The sequence below is a fragment of the Delphinus delphis genome, chromosome 7, assembly GCF_949987515.2.
Source record: "Delphinus delphis chromosome 7, mDelDel1.2, whole genome shotgun sequence".
Lineage (NCBI taxonomy): Eukaryota > Metazoa > Chordata > Mammalia > Artiodactyla > Delphinidae > Delphinus > Delphinus delphis.
The window spans coordinates 33,184,408-33,202,988 of record NC_082689.1 but is presented as its reverse complement, the minus strand read 5'-3'; the positions used below and the strand labels follow the sequence as shown (position 1 = coordinate 33,202,988).

Here is an 18,581-nt window from a genome sequence, read left to right as displayed (position 1 = left end):
TTTTGTTTTTGAGTATTACTATGAACTTGTGGGGTTTTTTTTTAATGCTAAAATAACCATGAATTTGGCTAGAAGAGTGCTTTTAAGCTGGTTCTCTGTACTTTTTAAAAAAGTAACACCTTTATTGAGATACAGTTAACATCATAATATTCACCCCCTTTTTTTTTTTTTTTTTTTTTTTGGCGGTACGCGGGCCTCTCACTGTTGTGGCTTCTCCCGTTGTGGAGCACAGGCTCCGGATGCGCAGGCTCAGCGGCCATGGCTCTCGGGCCGAGCCGCTCTGCGGCATGTGGGATCTTCCCGGACCAGGGCACGAACCTGTGTCCCCTGCATCGGCAGGCGGACTCTCAACCACTGCTGCCAGGGAAGCCCCACATTCATCCTTTTAATGTATATATTTAATGTGTAAAAGTTGGTGTTTTTTAGTATATTCACAGTACTGTACAACCATCACCACTAATTGCAGATCATTTTCATTACCTCAACATAGAAACCCTAAACCCATTAGCAGTCACTCTCCATTACCCCTCTCCCTCCAGGTCTTGGCAACCCTAATCTACTTACTGTCTCAGTGGATTTGCCTATTTTGGACATTTCATATAAATGGAATCATAGAATATGTGGTCTTTTGTGTCTGACTTTTTTCACTTAGGATAATATTTTCAAGATTCATCCATGTTGTAGCATGTATCAGTAATTCATTCCTTTTTAGCAATAAATAACATAGTTGGTCCCCCATTCCATGGATATGGAGGGCCAACTGTACTCTGCCATTTTTATAATTGTCTTAAGCATCTGTGGACTTGGTTATCCATGGGGTTCCTGGAACCGATTCCCCTCAGATACCGAGGGACGACTATATTCCACTGTATGAATATATCGCATTTTGTTTATTCATTCATCAGTTGATGGACAGTTGGGTTGTTTCCAGTGTTGGCTATCAGTAATACTGCTATGAACATTAATGTACAAGTTTTTTTGTGGACGTATGTTTTCAGTTCTGTATATACCTAAGAGTGGAATTATTGGGTTTTATCGGTAAATCTATATACTTAACTTTTGATGAACTGCCAAACTGTTCTCCAAAGTGGATGAACCATTTTACATCACCAACAACAATGTTGTCCATGTCTACAGAAAAAGGCAACAGGGATTTTGATAGGTACTGTATTGAATCTGTAGGTAAATTTGAGGAATATTACCATCTTAATAATATTAAGTTCTTTAACCCATAAGCATGAGATGTCTTTCCGTTCATGTAGGACTTTTTTGTTTTGGCCACACCACGTGGCTTGCAGGATCTCAGTTCCCCGACCAGGGATTGAACCCAGGCCATGGCAGTGAAAGCACTGAATCCTAACCACTAGACCACAAGGGAACTCCTCCCATTTAGGACTTCTTTAATTTCTTTCAACGATGTTTTGTAGTTTTAGTGTACAAGTCTTAACACTTCCTTTTGCTAAATTTGTTCCTAATTATTTTTGTCTTTACTATAGCTTATTGTCTTTAACCAAGATAGCTACACATTGAGTATATACCATTTATAAGAAATACATTTTTAAAAATTTAGTTTTGGTAAAATACATATAACAGAATTTGCCATCTTAACTGTTTATAAGTGTACAGTTCAGTAGTGTTAAATGTTGGTGGAAGGAGAAAATCGGAGACTTTGGTGTTAATAGATGAATGTAGGAAGTGGGGGCAAAAGGGGGAGGAGAGAACTATTTTCCAGATATTCTTGTTAGCTTTACAGTTCTACTCCCAATTCATTTCCCTATCCTCAAGTCTACTATGGCATTTATTAAAGTAGCAGGGAGATGTAGCCACCCTAGTATGTCTGTCATTGGACCATTTTTTGGCTGTCGATTTCACTTTCCCTTTATTCCCGCAATCATTTACTAAGTACTATAATGTCTTAAGTACTTTTTTAAAACTAAAAATTTTTTTTCATAGTCTTGCCAGTTACTTTGATTACCTTTCAATCCTAGGATACATCCACAAGACCTCAGCCTATTCCATTACATATCCCTATATTTTCTACTCATTTCCTCTGCATTTCCAAGATGTTCAGTAATTTGTTAAATTAATTAAAGATTAATTGATAGAATGACTGACATAGCTTCGTGAAAATGGCTTACCCAACAAGATCTATTGGTTTAATGTTACGAGAAAGCAATGTTTGAAGGGTTATGTATTAAGAAGAGAAACTCCTATTGACTTCAATTCTGTTTTAAAATGAAAAAAAGAAATGGCATTCTTTTTTTTCTTTTAATTGAACTAGAGTTGATTTACAATTCTGTGTTAGTTTCAGGTGTATAGCAAAGTTATTCAATTATATATTTATATTCGGTCATATTTATATACTCTATCAGATTCTTTTCCATTATAGGTTATTACAAGATATTGAATATAGTTCCCTGTGCCGTACAGTAAATCCTTGTTGTTTATCTGTTTTATATATAGCAGTGTGTATCTGTTAATCACATACTCCTAATTTATTACCCCCCTTTCCCTTTGGTAACCATAAATTTGTTTTCTACGTCTGAGTCTGTTTCTGTTTTGTAAATAAGTTCATTTGTATTATTTTTTAGATTCCACATATAAGTGATATAATATTTGTCTTTGTGACTTAGTTCACTTAGTATGATCATCGCTAGCTCCTTCCATGTTGCTGCAAATGGCATTCTTTTTTTTTTTTTTTAGAAATGGCATTCTTTAATTTCAGTTTCTATTAATATTGGCACAGAGATTAAAAGCCTGATGTTTAATTCAGGCTTTCTATTTTAGAATTTATGGAGTATGTTTTTCTGCCTTTGTTTTTTTGTTATTGTTTTTTGGGTTTTTGTTGTTGTTGCCATGAAATAGAATTTTCCCTACTCATTTTTATATGCGATTTTATTTTTATATTTTATAAATTTTTTTATTTTACTTTTGGCTGCGTTGGGTCTTCATTGCTGCGCATGGGCTTTCTCTAGTGGCGGCAAGCGGGGGCTACTCTTCGTTGCGATACACGGGCTTCTCATTGCAGCGGCTTCTCTTGTTGCGGAGCACGGGCTCTAGTTGCATGGGCTTCCGTAGTTGTGGCCCGCGAGCTCAGTAGTTGTGACTCGCAGGCTCTAGAGCACAGGCTCAGTAGTTGTGGCGCACGGGCTTATTTGCTCCATGGCATGTGGGATCTTCCCGGACCAGGACTCGAACCCATGTCCCCTGCATTGGCAGGCAGATTCTTAACTACTGTGCCACCAGGGAAGTCCCGTATATGCGATTTTAAAAGAGGTTTTTACAGAATTCTTTTCCCAATAGAAATTTATGCTTATATTTAAAACAGTAGTTTACAATTATTTCACTACAGAGACTGCTTTTTTTCTACCTGTCCTGAGTCTCTCCGTGCCATTTTGGGGATGATTTTGTCTACCACAGTGTATTTTATTTAGTAAAAGATCACTTCTTTTCCCTTTAAAAAATTCAGTCAGACACATCTCAGTGCCAAGCCACCTAGCAAGTCAACATGGTATTTCTAGTTGCCAAAGCTGCTGACCAGAGGTCGGTGTTTTGAAGTGAAGGAAAAGGTTATTTCCTTTATCAAAGACTAAAAATACACTGAAATAAGTGCTAATAGTATCTGTAAATCATTTTATAAATACTGGAAATTGTTACTGAGTTCTGGTCTTTATGTGTATGTATATATCCTTGATATCTTAAAAATAAAAAGTTATCTTTGAAAAAGGTGAGAACCATTGTTAGAGTTTTTTTAATTGTGGTAAAATACGCATAACATAAAATTTACCATCTTAACCATTTTTAAGTGTACAGTTCAGTAGTGTTAAGTACATTCACATTGTTATGCAACAAGTCTCTAGTCTCCAGTCTCATCTTGCAAATCTGAAGCTCACAAAAGTTAAATATAATGTTCATCTTTGGGGAGTATTACATTTCTTACCCCACAATACAACCAAAGCACTTTGTTTTAAATAAACAAATATCATTTATTTTTCCAATGTTAAAAGTTCATTCTGTAGTTAGTAGCGGGGTTATAGGCATTTCTTATATAGACTTTTTTGTTTGGACGTTAATATGTCTATAATTGTGAGAAGAACATGGGTAAAACTAGAAAAAATTTTTATTCTAAACTATTCCTAAATGTCTGATTTTTAGATAACTTGAAAGTTGTATATATTTGCACACATCTCTGTAAGATGTTACGTGAGCAGTAGGAGGTATACTCATTTATTTGTTAGCTATTGCCAATAATACTCATCAGTAAGCCACCTCTAAGTTCAGTGGCTTTAACAACAACCATTTATTCTCATAATCAGTGGTCTTGCAGATCTGCTGGAGTTTTCCTGATACAGGCTGGACTGAGCTCCAGGCTGCAGGGTCATTTCAGGTCTTCTCTGGGGCTCAGGATAAAGGGGCAGCATTCTACTCAGAATAGTTCTTCTCATAGTGGATTAGTTGATCACAGAGAGTTCGAACAAAACCACCCAAGCATATTTTAGATCTCTGTTAGTTTTATATTTGCCAACTTCCTGTTGGCTGAGTAAGTCACATGGCTAAATTTATTGGCAAGGGGTGGGGAGCTACAGTCCATCTACCTCCATAGGAGGCCATAGCAAGAATGTGGATCTATTTCTGTTACAGAAAAGTGAGAATTTTAGGAAGTAAACAGAATTGATTTCTAAACTTAAAAGGCAGATTTCTTTTAGCACCTATATATTTAGTACCAACTCTTTTCTGTATGTTATAAATTCCTCACTCCTTTTAAAATAAAATTTGTTGTATATAAGATTGGACATCTAAAATGTACACACAAATGGTATAAATCAAAATTATTTTTACTCTGCTAGCTTTTAATACAGATGTTTTAGTTAGGTAATTTTCTCCGTTCTTTTAAATAGCCTGTCAGTTACTGTAAAGATCAATACTTTTTCTTTTTTATTAGGTTGGTATTTTTTTATATGGTAGATATTAATCCAGCTATATCAATAATCACTTTAAACATCGATGTCTTATTTTTTATTTTTATTTAATTAATTAATTAATTTATTTATTTATTTTTGTGGTATGCGGGTCTCTCACTGCTGCGGCCTCCCCCGTTGCAGAGCACAGGCTCCGGATGTGCAGGCTCAGCGACCATGGGTCACGGGCCCAGCCCCTCCGCGGCATGTGGGATCCTCCCAGACCGGGGTACGAACCCGTGTCCCCTGCATCGGCAGGCGGACTCTCAGCCACTGCGCCACCAGGGAAGCCCTTAATTTTTAATTTTTAAAATAAATTTACTTATTTATTTTTGGCTGCGTTGGGTCTTCATTGCTGCGCCTGGGCTTTCTCTAGTTGCGGCAAGTGGGGGCCACTCTTCGTTATGGTGTGTGGGCTTCTCATTGCAGTGGCTTCTCATTGCAGAACACAGGCTCTAGACGTGCGGGCTTCAGTAGTTGTGGCACACAGGCTCAGTAGTTGTGGCTCGTGGGCTCTAGAGTGCAGGTTCAGTAGTTGTGGTACATGGGCTTAGTTGCTCTGCGGCATGTGGGATCTTTCCAGACCAGAGCTTGAACCTGTGTCCCTTGCATTGGCAGGCAGATTCTTAACGACTGTGCCACCAGGGAAGTCCAGTTGGTATTTTTAGTTGATGATTTTTGAAGTGTTGGATCCATCAAATCATTGGAGCTACTGAACAATCACTCAATTAGAAAGATTAATGTGTTTTGTTTTGCAATTTGATGTAATACTATGCTATTTTTTAAAAACATAAATTGCTTTTATCTCATAGATCATATGATAACTATTTGTTTGTTTGTTTGTTTTTGTTTGAAAACCAAGATGGAGTTGTACTAAAACTGTAACTTCTTACACTGCCTAGCATTTCATTAGTGCTTCTAAGCAGGACATGTAGGTGCCTCTAAGACAAGTTTGTAGACAAAAATATGTACAAGGAGGGGCTTCCCTGGTGCCGCAGTGGTTGAGAGTCCGCCTGCCGATGCAGGGGACGTGGGTTCGTGCCCCAGTCCAGGAAGATCCCACATGCCGTGGAGCGGCTGGGCCCGTGAGCCATGGCCACTGAGCCTGCGTGTCCGGAGCCTGTGCACCGCAACGGGAGAGGCCACAACAGTGAGAGGCCCGCGTACCGCAAAAAAAAAAAAAAAAAAAAAATGTACAAGGAGAAAGAAAGGAACATAAAAGAGAAGGAAAGGTAAAAAGAAGAATTGGAAAAAAGAAGAGGTGAGGAGGTGAGAAAGAGAAGTGTCTGTGTTGGAGAATGATTCAGTAGCAGCAACAGTTATTCTAAACTCCCCTTGGCTTCATCAATGCCCTAGATATTGTGTCACTTTACCACCGTTCTCTCACTGTCTGAGGAGTGGGGTTTGTAGGAACTGAGGAAATATTTATGAACAGTTTTGAGTGAGAATAATCAATGATGGATGATCTGATGATCTTTTCATGGAAGACCAGATGTGCATGTTTGAAGGTCTGTTTTAAAGAATTGTCAAGGCAATTGGCAAACTGTGTGGAAGGAGTGGGATCTGTGGAGCTCAGCAGGGGCGAGGTACAAAACAAAGAACCGCTTTGCACAAAGCCAGAAGGGATACACTGAAAGAATGATCAGAAAAGAATAATACATAGGAAATGTTTGTGCTCGTGTGCAAGGAAACTTTGTGGGGTATCTGTGGCTGCCAAAGTGACATCTGGCAGGATTAACTGGATCACCAGACCCAACAATGAGGACTGGGAAGGCAGCAATAACTGTGAGACCTGGGCCCATGTGGGGGCAAGATTTTGAGAATGAGCACTTAGGTGACAAAATGGGATTCCCATGAACCGCAGCTCTGGTTAGTTTCTGGTCTGGAGCCAGATCCTCTCTCTGATGCAGACGTGGGAGGACGGAGCGTCAAGAGCTGCCCAGCTGCTCATCTGGGAACTCATCCTCCAAGGGACTTTGTCCCTCGTTCTCCTCCCGTACCTGGAGGCGGCAGTCAGCGGGCAGCACCTCTCACAGCACCCCTGCGTACACCTGCTCAGACCACCTGCTCAGAGCTACTTTTCTGCCCAGCCCAGCATACCTGTTCCACCTGTCTGAAAACCCGCCGCACGTTTCCTCAAAGCACACCCCAGAGCTCTTCCTCACTCCAGCCACGCCCCAGCAACTCCTCTGTCAGTACCAGGTGTATGAACACATCCTCCAGCCCCTGTAGGAACCTGTGTGGCCACCAGCCAGCCAGCTATTGGGCCTCAGACCTGTTCCCTGGTCCTGAGTCAGAGCCAAAGCCCTATGTATCCAGCGTCCACTGAACCGCAGCCCTGGTCAGATATGGAAAATGGAGATTTGGAGAGAGTGAATGATTCACTCCTGCTCTTCATCCTTCCGAGGAAGTCCCCAAAAGTGCCCCGACTATTCATCAAAAGTCATTGAATTCTATTGTTAAGATCTATGCCTTTCACTGAATGTAATTTTTGCCTGCATTTATAAAGAGAAGAAAAGCTTTTTAAGAACTGGGTTGACCCCCCCTGCATGCACAGACCCAACTGCAGGCAGAGAAGATGGTCAACCCAGCGCAGACCTTGCTAAGAGTCTGCTCAGAGGCCCTGGGTCTGCTGGCACTGGATGGGCACAGATGCTGGGCAGATGAGCTCTGTGTGGTGTTTTAGACAAATATGATGACCTAGAGTAGGGCCAAGCAGACAGGAGACCCCAGGAAGCAGACCCTGGGAGAGGGGAGATACCATTTGGGCCAGCACACCTGAGGCTATGGTCAAGGCCATGAGGACCACAGTGTGGTGGGCACGGTGGCTCTGAAAGCCCCACTGCTGCCCAGCCAGCCCGAGACAAGCCACGGGGAAGCACCCACGGGCCAGCCCCGTCATAATCTCTGCCAATCCCGATGAACTTGCATCCAATGACTGCCCTGATGTGGTCGAAGTGATCTGAAGGATGGAAAGTCAGCAGTGTGGGGCTTCCAGGGTAGGGGTGGGGGTGATGACTGGCCTCTGTTGATTCCCTTTTTTGCAACCTGTAGGCCAAACAGGCCAGTTCCTTCATGGCCTGGCACCGAGAGTACCAACTAGAGAGCCCTGAGGTTGATCTGAAGTGATCCCAGCTGGCTCTAGACTGGACTTCAGATTTGGAGTGGACCCCAGAGCACCCCGTTTGGGTCATTTCCCACCCAAGATTCACCCTGCCTCCCAGTCTCCTTGAGAACCTGTGGGGGCTCCTTTCCCCGGGTGTGGAGGATGAGAGAGGAACAAGAGTACAACTGATGAAGACCCCAGAGACCTAAGGAGCTGTCCATTCCCTTGGCCAGAGGGATGGACCGGTGGACAGTCAGCTTGGCCCCCAGCACAGCCACCTGCCTGTTCACTCTCTTGGCCCCTGTGAGGAAGGTGTTCAGCCCTGGCTTTGAGGTCAGAGTCGTCTCCTCTCTGGGTTTGTGTGAATGGAGGAGCCGCAGCCCTGATCTGGGTGGTGTCTTGGCCCTGGGTTTCCAGGTTTGGAGGAGTATCTTACCACCTAGGGCTCAAGAGTTCAGGGGCTGTGGACTGTGGGTTTTGGAGGCAGAAGATATTTAACCTGGGGTTTGAGGAAATTGAGGGAGAAGAGGCTCAGGTTCAAGGGTTCCTGGTTTTAACCTTTTGCTTTAGGTATGAGGGCCAGGGCAGTCTCTCACCAGAAGCTGCAGGATATCATCAGGAACATTTCGAGTGTTCTTGCACACCCCCCGGGCAGCTGAGTGGGAGAAGATGGCAGGTGCCTGTGACACTTCTAGGGCTCGCCGTGCCACAGCATCCGAGACATGGGACAAGTCCACCATCATGCCCAGGCAGTTCATTTCTGCCACCACCTTCTGCAGGGACAGGATGGGGAGAGGGCATCAGGGCTGCATTTATCTTGTGTGCATTTATCTGTAGGGAACAGGCGGGGCTGTACATTTATGTGGGGCAGGGTATGGAACCTGGGTGCTTACCTCGCCAAAGCCGGTTAGCCGACTGACATTGCTGTAGAATGGGTGGATACCCTTTGCTGAGCTCTGTGCCCTGCAGGATGGCCAGGAGGCAGTCTGACTGGTGGCCATGGCTTGGCTACAAGAGCCTAGAAAGAGGTTCTGTCGAACCGTCTACACCTGCAACTCCCCGGTGCAAGAGGAGGGACCCAAACTGGGCTGTGCCTGGCAGTAGAAGGGCCCTTCTGGGGATTCAGTCTTGTTCTGCAAACCTCCATTCCCCTCCCCACCCCAGGTTCAGGGTCGGATCACAGGGGTAAACTTGCTTTGGGCCCCAGCGTGATCTTGGGCAGATCCCTGCCTCACTGGGTCCTTACCATCTGCACTGTGCTAACCAGGGCGTGTTGCAGGTGTGGGTGAGTGTCACGTAGCGCACACCCAGCGCATAGAAGGTATGCAAGATGGAGAGGCTACTCTCCAGTGAGTGGCCGCCCTCCACACCAGTGAGGCTAGCCAACTTCCGGGTATTGTTGAGAGCTGGGGGCAGGTAGGTCAGATGATCATTTTCAGAGGCAGGGGTAGCTTACTGAAGTCCCTAACACCTACCAAAAAAAAAAAAAAAAGGAATTGTCAAGTACGATAAGGTAGGTGCTTTGAGGGTAGGGGATGAGGAAATAGTCTGAGAACTATGGAATAGGTAAGTTAAGGATTTCAATGGTTTATTAAGGATGGTTTTCTGAATGGTGCTAATTATATAAAGCCCTGTCCAGTAAGACATGTTTTCCTCTATCCTATCTCTTAATCTCCAAGCTTTTTTTTCTGCTCTGTTCTTCCCTAGTGTATCTTTTATTAATTCTGGCCTTTGTGGTTGCTACTACTGCCTCTGCTGCCAAAACATTAGAAACGGTGAGAGAATATGCAGCCCTTTCATTTGTCTGCTTTGTTTAATATTTTTCTCTTGCCAACAAAATTGGATACTTTAAAAGTACTAGGGCTTCCCTGGTGGCGCAGTGGTTGAGTCCACCTGCCAATGCAGGGGACACGGGTTCGAGCCCTGGCCCAGGAGGATCCCACATGCTGCGGAGCAACTAAGCCCGTGCACCACAACTACTGAGCCTGCGCTCTAGAGCCCGTGAGCCACAACTATTGAACCCACGTGCCACAACTACTGAAGCCCACGTGCCTAGAGCCTGTGCTCTGCAACAAGAGAAGCCACCACAATGAGAAGCCTGCACACCTCAACAAAGAGTAGCCCCTGCTCGTTGCAACTAGAGAAAGCCTGCGCGCAGCAACGAAGACCCAACGCAGCCAAAAATAAGTAAATGAAATAAATAAATAAATGAAATTCCAAAAAACAGCCCAGCTCTTTAAAAAAAAAGTACTAAATAAAACTGGAAGACTAAATGTATATAGATGTGAAATGTTTCTTTTCTTTGTTTTTCTTCTTTGTTTTTTTGGCTGCATCGGATCTTCATTGCGGTGCATGGGCTCTGTAGTTGTGGCATGCGAGCTCCAGAGAGTCTGTGTGCTCAGTAGTTGTGGCACGCAGCCTTAGTTTTCCCTCAGCATGTGAGATCTTAGTTCCCCAACAAGGGGTCGAACCCAGCCACCCTGCATTGGGAGGCAGATTCTTAACCACTGGACCACCAGGGAAGTCCCAGGATGTGTAATGTTTCTATGATGCTTAATAGGGATTACCTACAGTGGTCTTTTAATTATTATTATAATAAGTTCCGCACTCATTACAAAGAAAAATAACTTGTTATATAGAACAGCAGCCCTGAATGAATTTTATCTGCTCATAATGGCACGGTTAAATCTTGAAAACATTATTGAATAACAGATCCAAGGCACAAAAATTCTATTTATATAAAATTCAGAAATGGGCAAAACCAATCAGGTAGAGAATGTAATACTATTAAGAAAAACAAGGAAATGATTACCACAAAAGTTAGGATACTGTCTTTTTTTGATGAAAAGAAAGGCGGTTATTACCCAGAAGGAGCAGGTAGGGGTTTGGGGAACCTAGATGTTCTGTTTCTTGGCCTAGGTGGTAGCTACATGAGTGTTTACTTCATAATAATTTACGGAACACTGCATTTGTATTATAAACACTTTTGTGTATTGGGTTATGTTTTGTAATAAAAAGTGGTTTAAAATAAGACAATTATGGGAAAAACTAGAAAACAGGCAAACAAATTTAATAGAAAAAAGATAATTTTTCTCTACCTGTTTATCTTGCTTTCCTTATTCGAGTGGGCACAAGTTACTATCATAATGAAGAGAACATCAGAGGGGGCGGGATTTATCCGTACAATGCAATTTATATTTTGCTGTCTAGTCGGCAAAGACTGGAAGATGTAACTTCCACTTTTATAGTTAAATTATTTCACGGTCATTTTCTGAGGGGTCTTTAGTATGAATTCTGGATTTAGAAGTATCATTTATATACCAGTTAGAAGAATTGACTAAGTATATTTTAGTCAATCTGACTCTTTTGTATGATTCTGTATTGTGAGAGTTTTAATTTGTTTTGTTTTACGTAATGAATATTGCAGTGATTAGATTTCTGTTTTCCTAATGTTAACTTAGGCTAAAATTGACTTTTCTTAGTTAGGTTATTGTTGATTTGTAAGGAGTATGAAATAATTATTTTCAAAAGCTGTTGCATGCAGTAACAACACTTTTGTTTTATCATATCTATATATAAAGGTAAAAAATAAAATCTCAGCAAAATAGCGACAATTAAGGCCTGGTAGAATTATACCAAAAATATTTTGAGAACATATCTAATGATGTTTTCTTTATACTTTTATGTTATTTTTTAAAGGTAGCATAGTCTGCAGATTAATCTTTATCTTGTATTTTCTTCTATTTACTAAAAATTCTCAACCTATTTACTTACATTCTATTTTTAAGCTTCTTATTTAATGACTTTATTCCAGTGAAATATAACTATTTTTAATTCATTCTTTGATAAGAGAAACAAAATGCTGAACTTCAGTCTTCTTAATCACAAAGCAGCTGTTTTAAAGACATTAAAATTTTAAATACATAGAAGTTAAGATTGATAGGCACTGATTATCTTTCCTGTGTTTTCTTCTCAAACTTATTTTGGGGAAGGGGGTTTAACGCAGTTTGTTTCTCTTTCTCTCTTTCTTTCCCTTTAGTTTTCTGCTATTCCTTTTATAATTCAGTCATAAAAGGGCTGGACTCAGCAGAATATGAAATATTTTTGTTTATTGTTGTTATTTGTTGTGTTTGTTTCTTACAGGCTAGGTCTGTTTACAGTGATTAACAAGGAAAGTTAAATTTAAAATAGTCTTAAATGTTCAGTATTAAATACCATCTTGGAGGAAAAAAAACAAACTGCCTCCTACTGCCTCCTCTCAATTTGTTTTTGGGACATTAAACATAAACATTAATCTGATTATGATTACTGTATAGTTACCATTCCAAACATAATAATTAAAATAAGTCAACATTGTTTACTCTTTGTAAAAATATTTGTTCAAAACACTATGCTGCATAATATATCATCATTACTGAAATCGTATTTAACAATCTGAATTATTTTGCTATGGAATTCATTTAACTCCGACTACATTAATTGTTTGATTTAAGTGTTTTTCTCTGCTTTTATGAAAAGCAAACTCTTAAAAAAATTTTTTTTAACTTAATCCCTAATTTGCCTTTTCACACAGAGTTTTAAAAGATTAAGGAGCCAATATAACCAGTGTGTGTTATGTTTAAGATTTCCTTTGTTGTTTGCAGCACATGCAACAATGTTGTTCTTTCTCTGACACAGACCCAGACAAAGGCCGAGTGTAGCAAGGAAGCAGACAGCTCGCCTCCAGTAGTGGCCCCTGCCTGGCTCCAGGATTTGTAAACAGAAACATCCCAGGCTCCAATGAGGCAGACAGCGCTTCCCTGTCAGTTCTGCATTCAGGAAGTGCTTGCTTGTACAAGCCCAGACATTGCACACAGGCATACATAGCAGTGTTTACATTTGGCTGAGTATTTAACTGAGAAAGCTGATAGGGAGGAAGAGGAGGGTTTATTAGAACTAGCAGAATACAACAGTTTCAGGGATAGCCTATATATAGCATATATGTTTTTTAAAAAAAGATACAAAAAACAAAAGTTTGGAGTTTTTTGGTTAAAGGCCTCTTTTATTGCACACATATGTGAATATGCATACTGAAATATTTTTCTTGGCAGTTTTTCAGAGATTTCATATTTTTAGACAATGTGACATATACTGAAAACTTTTTCACTTAAAATATTTAACCATTAGCATGATTTTTAATGATTAAAAATATTTTAACACTTTTTTTCTTCCCTATTATATGAATTAATAATTTCTATTTCAGATTTTGGGTTAATGTATACTTTTATGTAAACTTTATGTTGAATTTTCTTTTGTGAATTTGAGAATAAAAGCAAAGAGAATGCTGAGCCTTCAGGAAACACTAGAAGAGTTCAATAGAATTTTGGAATTAGAAGGACTTTAGAAGTTACCTAGTATAACCACTTTTTTTCTAATAGTTTAATTTTAATAGCAAACATATAGGAACAGCACAGCAGACAGACAACATTAAAAACATGTTACTGTATGTGTGACAACTCGGAAAAGTATAGTGAATGGGTGGAATCTACTGTATAATAAAAATGTTACAAACACCATTTAGTTGCTGTCAGTAAGAAATTTACTTGTTTTTGAAAAAGTCCAAATGCTGGCATTGTTCAGAAACATTTAACAGGTTTATTTATAGTTGTTATGAAGTTGAACTGCTGAAACTTGTTCACTGAAACACTTAGACTTGCATTTATACTTTCTGTGTCCTTGTTTATATTAAAAATTGACATACAAATGAAAATAGAAAAATTGCCAATACCTAATTTCTGTCCCCTATTTTTTCACTCCAAATCATACCTTTTGACCCCGTGGTGGGTTGGGGGGAGGAGGTCTAACATTCAGAACTATTAACAGGAAGGAAAGAAAAAAATTATTTTTTGAGAATGAAATGTTTCCTGTCATACTGGATTCTTAAGTACATTCTCCACACATGTAGCATGCTAGTTGACTGTCTCTTGGCATAACAGTTACACATTTGGCATGGATAGCACACAGGTTGCTGTCTTCAATAAAGGCCAACCAGGACTCCCCTGGTGGCACAGTGGTTAATTACCCACCAGTCATTACAGGGGATGCGGGTTCGATCCCGGGTCTGGGAAGAACCCATATGCCGTGGAGCAGCTAAGCCCGTGTGCCACAACTACTGAGCCTGCGCTCTAGAGCCCACGAGCCACAACCACTGAAGACGTGTGCCTAGAGTCCGTGCTCTGCAACAAGAGAAGCCACTGCAATGAGAAGCCTGTGCACCACAATGAAGAGAAGCCCCCGCTCGCCGCAACTAGAGAAAGCCCGTGTGCAGAAACGAAGACGGAACTCAGCCAAAAGTAAATAAACAAAAAATTAAAATTAAAAGAAAAAGGCCAGCCAGACAGGATTCATTCCCCTCCTGCACTATGGAAGTGCAGATTTGTTTTGACTTCCTGAGCAATTTCTCACACCAAATACTGACAGGGAAGTTTGGGAATTAGAATTTTAGTCAACTCGTAATAACGTCTCATTTTATGGACTGCTGCAGTACCGGCTCTGTAATGATGAAGTGTCTTCACTATAAGCAGCTGAGATAGATGCTACAAAATTTTCCTATTAAAATTTTTCTATTTTTATAGAAGTCCCTTAGTCTTCTTTTAAAAGTTTGTTTTCTTAAAATTTACATTGATTTATAACAAGTTAGGCTGTCTGTTTTTAAAACCCAAACTAGATTATAAAAACGTTAAGGCAAGCACATTGAAAACATAAAGAAGAGATTGCAAAGGATGAGATGGAAAGATTGGAAATCAGTTGCAATAATGTAGAAAAACTCAATGGTCTGAGAAACCTTAATAGCCCCAGAGAATATCACCATAGGCTAATTGATATCCAAAATTATGACCACAGTCATGTAGATATTTGCTCCAGTATATTTAGGTTAAGAAGGCAGAAAAAATACACATTGTACTTTAAACAGCATTTTATATAAGATGCTTTAAGTTAAAAAAGTATTTAATTGTGATACTCATTAGCTTTTATCCAGCATCTTTTGCTCTTCTTTACTATCATTTCTCAGTTGCACTAATAGGCAAGGGAAATAGCCCCTTTTTTGCAATAGGTGGTAATAAGGAGCTTAGTTTTGAATATGTTGTTCAGATATCTCTAAAATATTCAATTAGGAATATAAAGTATATTTAAGAAACTATAGGTACATAAATGTTTTTGCAATGATATTTATTTTAAATACCTTTGTTGGACTATAATTGCTTTACAATGGTGTGTTAGTTTCTGCTGTATAACAAAGTGAATCAGCTATACATATACATACATCCCCATATCTCCTCCCTCTTGTGTCTCCCTCCCACCCTCCCTATCCCACCCCTCTAGGTGGACACAAAGCACCAAGCTGATGTCCCTGTGCTATGCAGCTGCTTCCCACTAGCTATCTATTTTACATTTGGTAGTGTGTATATGTCCATGCCATTCTCTCACTTTGTCCCAGCTTACCCTTCCCCCTCCCCGTGTCCTCAAGTCCATTCTCTATGTCTACATCTTTATTCCTGTCCTGCCCCTAGGTTCTTCAGAACCTTTTTTTTTTCTTTTTCACATTCCATATATGTGTGTTAGCATACGGTATTGGTTTTTCTCTTTCTGACTTACTTCACTCGGTATGACAGACTCTAGGTCCATCCACCTCACTACAAAAACTGAATTTCGTTTCTTTTTATGGCTGAGTAATATTCCATTGTATATATGTGCCACATTTCTTTATCCATTCATCTGTCGATGGACACTTAGGTTGCCTCCATGTCCTGGCTATTGTAAATAGAGCTGCAGTGAACATATTGGTACATGACTCTTTTTGAATTCTGGTTTTCTCAGAGTATATGCCCAGTAGTGGAATTGCTGGGTCGTATGATAGTCATATTTTTAGTTTCTTGAGGAACCTCCATATTGTTCTCACCAACAGTGCAAGAGGGTTCCCTTCTCTTCACACCCTCTCCAACAGTTATTGTTTGTAGATTTTTTGATGTTGGCCATTATGACCAGTGTGAGGTGCTACCTTGTTGTAGTTTTGATTTGCATTTCTCTAATGATTACTGATGTTGAGCATCCTTTCATGTGTTTCTTGGCAGTCTGTATGTCTTCTTTGGAGAAATGTCTGTTTAGGTCTTCTGCCCATTTTTGGATTGGGTTGCTTGTTTTTCTGATATTGAGCTGCATGAGCTGCTTGTATATTTTGCAGATTAATCCTTTGTTAGTTGCTCCATTTGCAAATATTTTCTCCCCTTCTGAGGGTTGTCTTTTTTTTTTTGCGGTATACGGGCCTCTCACTGTTGTGGCCTCTCCCGTTACGGAGCACAGGCTCCAGACGCGCAGGCTCAGTGGCCATGGCTCACGGGCCCAGCCGCTCTGTGGCATGTGGGATCTTCCCGGACCGGGGCACGAACCCATGTCCCCTGCATCGGCAGGTGGACTCTCAACCACTGCGCCATCAGGGAAGCCCCTGAGGGTTATCTTTTCGTCTTGGTTTTATGTTTCCCTTTGCTGTGCAAAAGCTTTTAAGTTTCATTAGGTCCCATTTGTTTATTTTTGTTTTTATTTCCATTTCTCTAGGAGGTGGGTCAAAAAGGATCTTGCTGTGATTTATGTCATGGAATGTTCTGCCTATGTTTTCCTCTAAGAGTTTTATAGTATCTCCCCTTACATTTAGGTCCTTAATCCATTTTGAGTTTATTTTTGTGTATGGTGTTAGAGATTGTTCTAATTTCATTCTTATACATGTAGCTGTCCAGTTTTCCCAGCACCACTTATTGAAGAGGCTGTCTTTTCTCCATTGTGTATTCTTGCCTGCTTATCAAACATAAGGTGACCATATGTGCATGGGTTTATCTCTGAGCTTTCTGTCCTGTTCCATTGATCTATATTTCTGTTTTTGTGCCAGTACCATGCTGTCTTGATAACTGTAGCTTTGTAATATAGTCTGAAGTCAGGAAGCCTGATTCCTTCAGCTCCATTTTTCTTTCTCAAGGTTGCTTTGGCTATTCACGGTCTTTTGTGCTTCCATACAAATTGTGAAATTTTTTGTTCTAGTTCTGTGAAAAATGCCAGTGGTAGTTTGATAGGGATTGCACTGAATTTGTAGATTGCTTTGGGTAGTATAGTCATTTTCACAATGTTGATTCTTCCAATCCAAGAACATGGTATATCTCTCCATCTGTTTGTATCATCTTTAAATTTCTCTCCTCAGTGTCTTATAGTTGTCTGCATACAGGTCTTTTGTCCCCTTAGGTTGGTTTATTCCTAGGTGTTTTTTTGTTGTTATTGCAGTGGTATATGGGAGTGTTTCCTTAATTTGTCTTTCAGATTTTTCAGCATTAGTGTATAGGAATGCAAGAGATTTCTTTGCATTAATTTTGTATCCTGCTACTCTATCAAATTCAGTGATTAGCTCTAGTAGTTTTCTGGTAGCATCTTTAGGATTCTCTAAGTATAGTATCATGTCATCTGCAAACAGTGACAGTTTTACTTTTTCTTCTCTGTTTTGGATTCCTTTTATTTCTTTTTCCTCTCTGATTGCTGTGGCTGAAACTTCCAAAACTTTGTCGAATAATAGTAGTGAGAGTGGACAACCTTGTCTTGTTCCTGATCTTAGAGAAAATGGTCTCAGTTTTTCGCCATTGAGAGCGATATTGGCTGTGGGTTTGTCATATATGCCCTTTATTATGTTGAGGTAAGTTCCCCCTATGCCTACTTTCTGGAGGGTTTTTATCAAAAATGGGTGTTGAATTTTGTTGAAAGCTTTTTCTGCATCTATTGAAATGATCATATGGTTTTTCTCCTTCAATTTGTTAATATGGTTTATCACATTGATTGATTTGTGTGTCTTGAAGAATCCTTGCATTACTTGGATAAACCCAACTTTATCATGGGGTATGATCCTTTTAGTGTGCTTTTGGATTCTACTTGCTAGTATTTTGTTGAGGATTTTTGCATCTATGTTCATCAGTGATATTGGCCTGTAGTTTTCTTTTTTTGTGACATTTTTGTCTGGTTTTGGTGTCAGCATGATGGTGTACTCATAGAATGAGTTGGGGAGTATTCCTCCCTCTGCTATATTTTGGAAGAGTTTGAGAAGGATAGGTGTTAGCTCTTCTCTAAATGTTTGATAGAATTCGCCTATGAAGCTATCTGGTCCTGGGCTTTTGTTTGTTGTAAGATTTTTAATCACAGTCTCAATTTCAGTGCTTGTGCTTGGTCTGCTTATATTTTCTATTTCTTCCTGGTTCACTCTCAGAAGGTTGTGCTTTTCTAAGAGTTTGTCCATTTCTTCCAGGTTGTCCATTTTATTGGCATATAGTTGTTTGTAGTAATCTCTCATGATCCTTTGTATTTCTGCAGTGTCAGTTGTTACTTCTCCTTTTTCATTTCTAATTCTATTGATTTGAGTCTTTTCTTTTTTTTCTTGATGCGTCTGGCTAATGGTTTATCAGTTTTGTTTATCTTCTCAAAGATCCAGCTTTTAGTTTTATTTATTTTTG

The 18,581-nt window shown here is 40.1% G+C and overlaps 1 protein-coding gene across 1 annotated transcript in view; it reads left to right on the top strand.

The window, feature by feature from the left end:
* The window catches only part of BMPR2 (bone morphogenetic protein receptor type 2), a 201,411-nt gene that overhangs the window by 115,812 nt on the left and 67,018 nt on the right, over positions 1-18,581 (top strand). The window lies entirely within an intron of this gene.